Source organism: Somniosus microcephalus, chromosome 1 (assembly GCF_052327205.1).
Source record: "Somniosus microcephalus isolate GS21.2 chromosome 1, FLI_Smic_1.0, whole genome shotgun sequence".
NCBI classification, from domain to species: Eukaryota; Metazoa; Chordata; class Chondrichthyes; order Squaliformes; family Somniosidae; genus Somniosus; species Somniosus microcephalus.
In genome coordinates, this window is record NC_140987.1 from 287094329 (window position 1) to 287104800 (window position 10472).

Below are 10472 nucleotides of genomic sequence, written 5' to 3' on the forward strand. Positions count from 1 at the left end.
CCCCGCCCCCCGCGATTTCACGAGGCTCTCCCCCCGCGATTTCCCGAGGCTCTCTCCCCCCCGCCCCCCGCGATTTCCCGAGGCTCGCACCCCCCGCGATCTCACGAGGCTGTGTGCTGGCGTCACAGGGGCCGTGCGCATGCGTGCCGGCGTCAAGGCGGCTGCGCAACGGCCGTGCGCATGCGTGGTTGCCGTTTAAAAAAAAAAGCCAGAGCGGGCTCTCGCGGGCGGGCGGCGCATGCGCGGGCGAGGCGGCCCGCGGGGAGTAGGCAGTGAAACCCCGCGGGCTGGCGGCCGTTTGAGCGGGGAGTAGGCAGGGAAACCCCGCGGGCTGGCGGCCGTTAGACCGGCTCACTTCGGGCCCCGACACCGTCAAACCTGAGAGGGGGAAGTAGAGAAAGACAGAGAGGGAAGAGGAGAAGGAGAGAAAGGGAAGAGGAGAAGGAGAGAGAGGGAAGAGGAGAAGGAGAGAGAGAGAGGGAAGAGAGATAGATAAATTTTTGGAGCTTCAGGCCTGCCTGCAGCGGGCCTGGAGACCAGCACCGAGTCCCCCCTGCGCGAGGGTGAGGAGGGGGTTGCTAATCACAATATAAAACTGAAATAAATTGTTAATTAATTCCCTAACACATAATTCAAATATTTACCTTAGTTCCCTAACACACAGAAAGTGTGGGGGAAAAAATTGTGAAAAATCAAGATGGCGGCCACTCACCTCGGTTCAGAAGGATAAGGCCCGCCCACACACGCACCGATTGGTCGACCGGTCAGGTCACCGAAGCGTAGGATTGGTCAATGGTCGAGTCACTCGACACTCAACTGTAGGAAGACGGTCGCTAATGAGAGCGGAACGCTGAACGTTTTGGGGATACCGTGGGCGGGATTTTTGTCCGGCCGAAACGTAAATAGGCCTATAACCGGTCCGGAATCGCAAGCTTTCTTTTGAGGTGACGCGCGCGTCGGTACGCTCTGTAACTTCCAAACGCATAGAGACCAGGCGGACAGACAGACAGACAGACAGAAGAGCCGCTTTATATATATAGATAGATGAGTGACTGAGATGGCATCTGATGTTCATACAGATTGATTTCTGATCATCTGCACAATAGGATGTGGTTGCTACCTAAATATCACATGTCTAACTCATGCCTTTACTCCCCCACAGGACCATCGAGAGCCCCCGTCCCCACTGTCCAGGAGGAAGAGCTGGACAACTCCTCAGAAGAACCTGGAGCCTCTGAGGGAGCAGCATCACCGGGACTCAGTGCACCCAGCACCAGTGCAGCAACAGACACCTCCATGGGTCATTCACAACAGAGTAGTGTTGTCAGCTGGTGCATCACAGCTCTCAAGTGAGCAGGAGCAGATGTTGGAGACAGGTACAGCAGTGGAGAGTCCTCTTCAGAGGCTGCAGGACACTCCTAGCTCTGCTCAGCTGCATGTAAACGCTGAGCCTCTGGGGTTATCCAGAAAGAGAGCGGTGCTGGAACTCCAGGAACAAGTGCAGGAGTCTCTGACAGGGTTTGCATCCACATTAACTGCGAGTGTGCAGAGAATGGAGGAGTCCATCTCAAATATGAGCAATGTCATGGTGCACTCAATGGCGAATGTAGGTGCTGCCATGAAAAGGATGGCAACCTCCATGGAGGAAATAAATTGCCAGACTCAAATTAACATGGTGACTCTTCTAAATAGATGGTCTGCTATGGAGGATAGATGGGCATCTATTGTGGTGAGGAACCAGAGGTACATGGACGTCCCTGTTATGAGGACTGTCAGTACAGAGACAGGTCCTCATGGCCCCACTGCTGTGCAGTAAGGTGCTCTCCAGCTACTTGCTAGCAGTGAAGTGCAGGCGACCCATGAGAGGGATGTTGGTGGTCGACAACAAGGAAGTGTGTGCTCCTCTCCAAGCACTCACACTCTGATGCCACTGCAGAGCCCTCAGTCAGAGCCCCAGATTTCTCACGCAACGTAGATGGCCGTCTCAGCCCCTGCACAGCTGCAAGAGGAGCAGACTGTTGCCGAGCCCTACAAGGCTCCCAAACCCAGAGGACGCCCACTCCTCAGCCTCGTTTGATGGCCTCCTCATTGTTGTCATTAGCTACTTTTTCAAGGGCTAGCCATCCGGAAAGTTGGGTTGGCAGATTGAACAGCTGAGGCATAGTAGACTGCCGCAGGATGAACGAGTCATGGCAACTGCCAGGGAACTTGGCGCAAACATGCATAATGTTCTTTCTGTGGTTACACACCAGCTGGACGTTAAGGGAGTGGAAGCCCTTGCAGTTGACAGATTGTGATGGGGTGCCGTTATGGTCACGTGTGCAGTCTATGATGCTTAGGAAGCCTGCCATATTTGCAAAGCCAACCGCACGTGAGGTTACACTTGCTTCATCCATGGAGAAGTGGATGTAATTGTGCGCCTTTGGAAAGAGGGCATCGGTAACCTGCGTTATGCAAGGGAGTAAGGCCGACTGGGAGATGCTGCTGATGTCTGCTGCTGATCCCTGGAAGGATCCTGAAGCAAAGAAGTTGAGTGCGGTGGTGACTTTGACAGCCACTGGTAAGGAGTGTCTGTAATGATCAATAACATGTAATTCTAGAGTGATACACTAGATGGAGCCGTAGATCTGTATAGAGCTGTATATTTAGTTGTATGTGTTTAAGGCTACACTACCCACGATGCACTCGGCTACCCACAAGGCAGTAGTCAAGATGGCTGCCTGCACACAGAAGTACACATGCTGAATCTCTACAGATGCAGTACCTAGAGAATGTGTACTGAATAAATGACTAGAAGCTAGCTGTTCATAATAAGAATGTCTAGTTATTAATGAACATAACATGGTACCAGGAGTGTTGAAGATCTGCTCAAAATTGTGAAACACGACATGGAGAATTTGAAGCCACCGGAGTTTTTGAATCTCATGGGAAATGTCGACTACAATTGGTGGACTTTCAAACAACAATTTGAACTCTACGTTGCTGCCATCGGGTTCGGTACGAAGCCAGATGCAAGGAAAATAGCATTGCTGCTCACGGTTGCAGGCCCACAGGCGATAGAGGTATTTAATACATTTGTATTTAATCCAGAGGAGAACAGAGAAAATTTAGACGATGTGCTAAAGAAATTTGATACACAATGCTCTCCCAAAAAGAATGAGACCTATGAAAGATATGTGTTCCGTTCAAGGACACAGCAGCAAAATGAGACTTTTGATAGCTTTGTGACCGATCTGAAACTGAAAGTACAGACATATAATTTCTCTGAGCTGAAAGCATCCATGATTTGTGTCCAAATTGTGTTTGGTATTCATGATAAAAAAGTCAGGGAACGTCTGTTGAGAGAAACCGAACTGACATTGGAAAATGCTGTGAAAAATATGCCAAGCCAGTGAACTAGCTCAACAGCACGCAACGACTTTCAGTGAAACCAATAATGATGCAATTGTAGTAAGTGCTGCTGTCGGTGCTGTGTCCTACAAGGGGAAGAAACATGGGCAGAACAGAAATGAAAAGCAATCGGAAGAAGAAAATTTTAATTGTAAACGCTGTGGTTACAAACACCAGTTAAGACAATGCCCAACGTTTGGAAAAATGTGCACAAAATGTCATGGAAAGAATCACTTTGCCAAACAATGCTTTTCAAAAGTAACAAAAAAGAAAGGGCAACAAGTCAATATGATTGAGGACACTGATTTAAGTGAGACATTTTTTGTACGAATGGTGTCATGTGACAATATCAAAAAGGATACAGAAAATGTGCAGCCCTCAGATATGGACAATGCTGAACATAAAGTTAATGCAGTAAAAGAGGACAAATGGATGATCCCACTGCAGGTAAATGGAGCATTAGTTACATTGAAACTGGACACTGGGGCAAAAGCAAACTTAATCAGTATGAGTGACATTAAAAACATGAAAGAAAAGCCCAAAATACAGAAAAAGTCAGTACTACTGAAGGACTATAATGGACAGAAAATAGATAGCTTAAGTGTATGCAGACTTAAAGTGACAGTCAAAGACAAAGTGCATCATCTCATGTTTTCTGTTGTGGCTGAAGGACTTGATTCACTACTAGGTGACAAAGCTTGTGAAGACTTAGAACTGGTCAAGAGAGTCTACCGTATAAACTGTGCCATAAGCAGACCAGATGACTCAGTGGATTCTGTAGTGAGTAATTTCCAGGATGTGTTCAAAGGATTTGGAGTTCTACCATTCACTTACAAGATCCAGCTGAAGGAGGATGCTCAGACAGTGGTACATGCTCGACGAAGAGTTCCAGCACCCCTGCGTGACCGGCTCAAGAAAGAACTGGACAGAATGACCACACTAGGAGTCATCAGGAAAGTCGAAGAGCCAACAGACTGGGTTAACTCCATGGTATGTGTAAAGAAAAAGAACAATGATCTAAGAATATGCATGGATCCAAAGGACTTAAATGCAAACATAAAACGTGAACACTACCAGATTCCCAAGCGAGAAGAAATCACCAGTGAAATGTCAGGTGCCAGATACTTTACAAAGCTCGATGCTTCACAAGGATTTTGGCAACTAAAACTGGATGAAGAGAGCACCAAATACTGTACCTTCAACACACAATTTGGCAGGTATTGTTTCCTCAGAATGCCTTTCGGGATAATATCTGCATCTGAAATCTTTCACAGAGCGATGGAACACATAATTGAAGGTCTGGAAGGAGTTTGGGTCTATGTTGATGACATCATCATCTGGGGCTCCACACTGAAAGAACACAATGAGAGACTGACTAAAGTGCTACAGAGCATACGCCAGAATGGACTGAAGCTCAACAAAGCCAAGTGTCAGTTTGGCGTCCAGGAAGTCACTTTCCTAGGAGATAATCTATCTGGTAAAGGAATAGAACCAGATATGGAAAAGTAAACGCCATACTCAACATGCCCCGACCCACTGACAAAAAAGGAGTACTACGCATCATGGGGATGAGAAACTTGATTGGAAAGTTCATTCCTAACTTGTCAGCCAAGACAACCTGTCTGCGAGACCTGCTACATAAAACAAATGAGTTCGCATGGACAGAAAGACGTGAGCAAGAGTGGATGAATCTCAAAACAGTGCTGACAACCACACCTGTACTCACATTCTTTGAACCAACAAAGTTTCAACGGATGCATCAAAGGATGGCCTAGGCACGGTCTTGCTACAAGCAGAGGGTGAAGATTGGAAGCCTGTTGCCTATGCCTCCAGGTCTATGACTGATACTGAGTGTCGATACGCCCAGATTGAAAAGGAATGTCTAGGCTTGGTAGTTGGATTAGAAAAGTTCCATGGCTACATATATGGACTTCCCACCTTCACAGTTGAGACAGACCACAGCCCACTGGTTGCCATCAGAAAAAAAATCTGAATGAGATGTCTCCAAGGATTCAACGACTCATGATGAAGCTGCAAAGATATGATTTTGAACTGATCTACACACCAGGCAAATACATAGTGTTAGCAGATGCACTATCCCGAGCACCCACAATGAGTCAAGTGAGCTCTATTGAAGAAGACGTGGATGTTCATGTGAGTATGGTCACTGCTGCGCTGCCCGTGTCAGACACAAAATCAAAGCAAATAGCAGAAGGAACAGTAAAAGATACAGTGTTATAAACAGTAATAGAGAACATTCATCATGGTTGGCCAAAAGGTTCCTGTCCAAAATACTATCACATAAGGTCAGAGTTGAATGTCGTAAGTGGACTATTACTAAAACAGAACAGAATAGTCATTCCACAGGCTCTACATCAAGACATACTCAAAATGATTCATGAGGGACACCTCAGAATTGAAAAATGCAAAAGGAGAGCAAGAGACACTGTTTAATGGCCTGGCATAAATAAGGACATTGAGAACATGATAGGCAAATGTGAGACATGTCAGAAACACCAAAACAAACAAGCAAAGGAAACAATGATAGTAGCTGACATACCAACAGCACCATGGCAAAAGGTTGGTATGGACCTTTTTCATTTAAATGGTAAAGAATATCTAATAGTGATTGACTACTATTCTAACTATCCTGAGATGGCGCTGCTCTCAAGCACCACAGCAAGCAGTGTCATAATGCATGTGAAATCCATCTTCGCCAGACATGGAATTCCCAGGATTGCCATTAGCGACAATGGTCCGTGCTTCAACTGTAAGGAGTGGCAACAGTTTGCAGCACAGTATGACTTTCAGCACATCACATCCAGTCCTCTGTATGCTCAGTCGAATGGTAAGGCAGAGAAAGGTGTTCAAGTTCTCAAGCAGCTACTGAAGAAAGCGACAGAAAGCAAGTCTGATTCGTATCTCGCCCTGCTGAGCTACCGAGCCTCACCTTTAGACTGTGGTGCTTCACCTGCTGAACTCCTAATGGGTCGCAAGTTGCGCACCACGCTGCCCTGCTGTGCAAATGAAAAGCAAAGTAAGGAACTGAGACAGAGGCCTAGAAATTGGGTTTTGGCTTAGCCAGGGCTTTAGCGCCGGAAGTTAGTGCCGGCGCTAAGTCCCCCTGCGCGCGCCAAAAATTCAGCAGGGCCGCGCCCAAACGGCTGCCGGCGCTACTGAAGGGTCTTTGCGGCGGTAAATCGGCGCTAACTGCCGTTTTGCGCCGCAATTCCAGCGCTGCGGCACCCGATGCAGTGCGGCAGGCTCGGGAAGTGCAGGCCTCCTCCTTCCGTTAAGGAGGAGCTGCCTGCACCCGGCCGCGGCCCGCGCAAATCTGTCTAAAAATGAGCCCGGCACCTCGGACAAGTGCCGGGCTTGCATCTGTTCCGGGGGGTGGGGGGGAGAAGTCCGGGGAGGGAGCTGCGGGCAGGCGGCCGGCGGGAAAGCGGCCGGCCGCCGCGGGGCCTTTAATGCGCCGGCGCAAACTCATGCAAGACTCTGTTGCCAGAGTCTTAGTTGCGGCTGCCACGGGCGAGGCGGCTGCAACTGAATTTCGGCGCTAGGGCCCGTCGGCATGGCAACCGGGATGCTGCGCACACCGATGATGTCATCGGTGCCGGCGCAGCGCTACCGGTGCAACGCCGATTTAGGGCCCCAGGGAATTTTTAAACTGGCCATAACTCTGGCGCTAATCCCTCTAGCGCCTCAAAAGCGGCGCTAAGGCAACTGAATTTCTAGGCCAGAGACTTCAACTGTTAAAGCTGAAACAGAAATCATACTATGACAAGTCATCCAAAACTCTAAAACCCTTGACAAGGGATGATGTTGTCAGGATTGAGGATCCAGATGCATGGAACAGGAAAGCTACAGTTCTTGAGGAATTACGACCAAGGTCATCCACTGTTAGAACTGAGGAAGGACAGATTCTCAGGAGGAACCGCCGTTCCCTCCTGAATACACAAGAAACTATCCAAGAGCAGATTGATGACAATGCCGCAACTGAATCTTGTCATTCACCACCAGAACAATCTCATGCAATCACATCAGACTTACCCGTGCTGAGAAGATCCACACGTGAAGTAAAAAAGCCTGATAGACTTAATCTTTGAGTATAAAGTAAAGCTTTGAAAATGTGTTGACTGTTGTGAAAATGTTTATGTTTATAGAGCACTAGCAAAAGTGCTACTGATATCATCTTTATCGTTTTTCTTGAAAGTTGATTGATATTGATTGATGTTGATTTTGTTTAACCTCAAAGAAAGGGGGATGTACTGATCAATAACATGTCATTCTAGAGTGGTACACTACATGGAGCCATAGAGCTGCATATTTAGTTGTATGTGTTTAAGACTACACTACCCACGATGCACTAGCCTACCCACAAGGCAGTAGTCAAGATGGCTGCCTGCACACAGAAGTACACATGCTGAATCTCTACAGATGCTGTACCTAGGAACGTGTACTGAATAAATGACTAGCTAGAAGCTAGCTGTTCATAATAAGAATGTCTAGTTATTAATAATCATAACAGTGTCCACCCGCTCCTCTGGGCTCCAGGTGTTGGTGCAGCATTGCGTAGATGTCAGCGACTACCTCTCGCGAAAGCCTCAGCCTCCTTTGGCAATGCTGCTCACTCATGCTGAGGAAGCTCATCCTCGGCCTGTAAACCCTATGTTGGGGGTATCTCCTGCGGCGCAGTGCAGCCCTGTGCTGACACCCTCTGCCCTGTGCATCAGCAGGTGGGTGAGCAGGAGGTTGGCGCTCCTGTTGTTGCTGCTGCTGTTGTGCCTGGTTCTGCTGCTGCTGTGGCTGCTCTTCCTCTGATTCTGAGCACCAGGATGAGAGGGTATAAATGGTTCCCTTCCCTCTGGTATATATCTCAGTTGAGGAATAGATGTTATAAGCGCTCAGTCAATGTGGTGAGAGGGCTTTTCAAGGAGGTCACAGTGCATATGGATCTCAGCTTCAACACCTACAAGTTCAATAGACCTGCAAAATGTGTTCCAACACCTCAAAACACAAAGTTGTGCCATCTGAAAGTGAACTCATGTTACAGGTCCACTTTTATGCTGCAGGTGCAGCTGTCAAGTATTCAGCGAGTTGCTGAGCCCGACACAATCAGCTGGCGTGTTTGACACATGACGGGCAACACGCTGAAAATGTATCAAAATGGGAAGAGCCTGTAAAAGTGGGATTATCTAGACAGTTAACAAGCTGTTAACTGCCTTAAATGCCTCTCACGCTGGTGGTGTTGGTTCTGGTCGGGACTCGCAGACCCGACACTTGGTAAAGTTGCGTGGAGGCGGGATGGCGGCGGGTTCGCAACCCACTGTTATTCATTTAGATTTGAACTCCCGACCTGCCGCTGAGTGCCGGCAAAATCGTAGCCTTATTGTCAGCTTCCACATGTATGCTGATGGCACCCTGCTCTACCTCTCCACCACCTCTCTCGACTCCTCCACTGCCTCTCGGAACAGAGTCTGCCTGTCTAACATCCAGTCTTGGATGAGCCAAAATTTCCTCCAGCTAAACATTGGTAAGATGAAAGTCATTGGAAAAATTTGGTATCGCCCATTTTGGGTGCTAATATCGGACGGCCGCAAAATTTAGTGCCTGCCGCAAAGTATCACTGATTACCAGGAAATTCATCTCCAGCACCCCTGGAGGTGATTGGAGTGCTAAATCAAGCACTACGCATCTCTCTTAGGGCCCCTGAAGTTCACAAGGGTGAGGAAGGAGGTGGTCCAGTGCATTCCATCCAGGAGCCTGGTCCAAAGGACTCTCATGCAATGCTGCAAGAAGTTCAACGACCTCACTTGGGTGGTCAGGGTGAGTAGATACATGAAATACCTCTACATCCCAGCATCTCAACCTCCCCCTGTGCACAGACGGTGTAACGTTCCAAATCCCCAACACTCACCCAACAACTATTCCCATCAACTGAAAGTGACATCCACATTCCACACCTTGCAGACATTAACAGCTATTCAACTATGGTAAGCACGTCTGCCAAACACATGGCTGCACACTCACTCACTCACATGCTGCCCTTTTTCTTGCAGGCCAAGCTCTCACATAACCGGAGGGAGCAACAATGCACGGGAGGAGGTCAAGCGGAGCTGCAACCCCTCACACAGCTGGAGGAGCAAATTCACAGGCTCATCACAAGTCATGTCATGGGCACTGTGCCAGTTGGAGAGGTTGACCCCCTTGGGGACAGCATGGTATGTTCATCATCTCTCCCTCCTCTCTCATACCACTTCCCCCTCACAGCATGAGCCCTTCCCACTTTCCATCTAACTACTGTTTCATAGAAACATAGAAACATAGAAGATAGGAGCAGGAGTAGGCCATTCAGCCCCTCGAGCCTGCTCCGCCATTCCATTCCTTGTTCCATTCCTGCCCCCCTGCCCTCACGTTAAAGCCACTCTTGTACCTTCCTGCTTTCAGAAAGTGAGCCACCATCTGTCCAGCCTGTCCCTCAGCCTCCCAGTGGCAACGACGCGGGAGAGGAGGAGGAACACGAAGCCGGAGCCTCACCGCCTGCATCTCCCGAGGGCAAGAAATCCGATACTGGGGCCATGCGGTCACTGGAGGGGAGCAGGGGGTTAGCATCTGATGTGGGTGAAGCTCTGGGATCCAGCGGGCTGCAGCAACACCATGGGGGAAGGGAAGCTCGGGGGCAACCTCCCTGGAGGGTGAGTGCGCGAATGAATTCTGCTGTACAGGACTGGGATGAGGACCTCAATATGGGGCACTGATTATTCAGGCGACAAGCTCACGGGTGCAATGGCAAGGGTGCCCGAGAGCATGGATGCACTGGCTAACAGCGTGGAGGAGTCCACCGGCAGCACAGCTGTCATCTGTGTGCAAACCCTTGAACCCATCCTTGCCTCGTTGCAGAGGATGGTTGACTTGCAGAGAGACCGTGGGGACCCAGACCCCATGCTGCGTGTAATGGGTGAGGTGGCAGCATCTATTGCAGCACAGGCCAAGGCAACGCAATTGGTTGGTGCCATCCAATCTCAGACTGCTCTGATGCAGTCTCAGATTGATGCCATGCAAGCACTGACTGCTGCCAT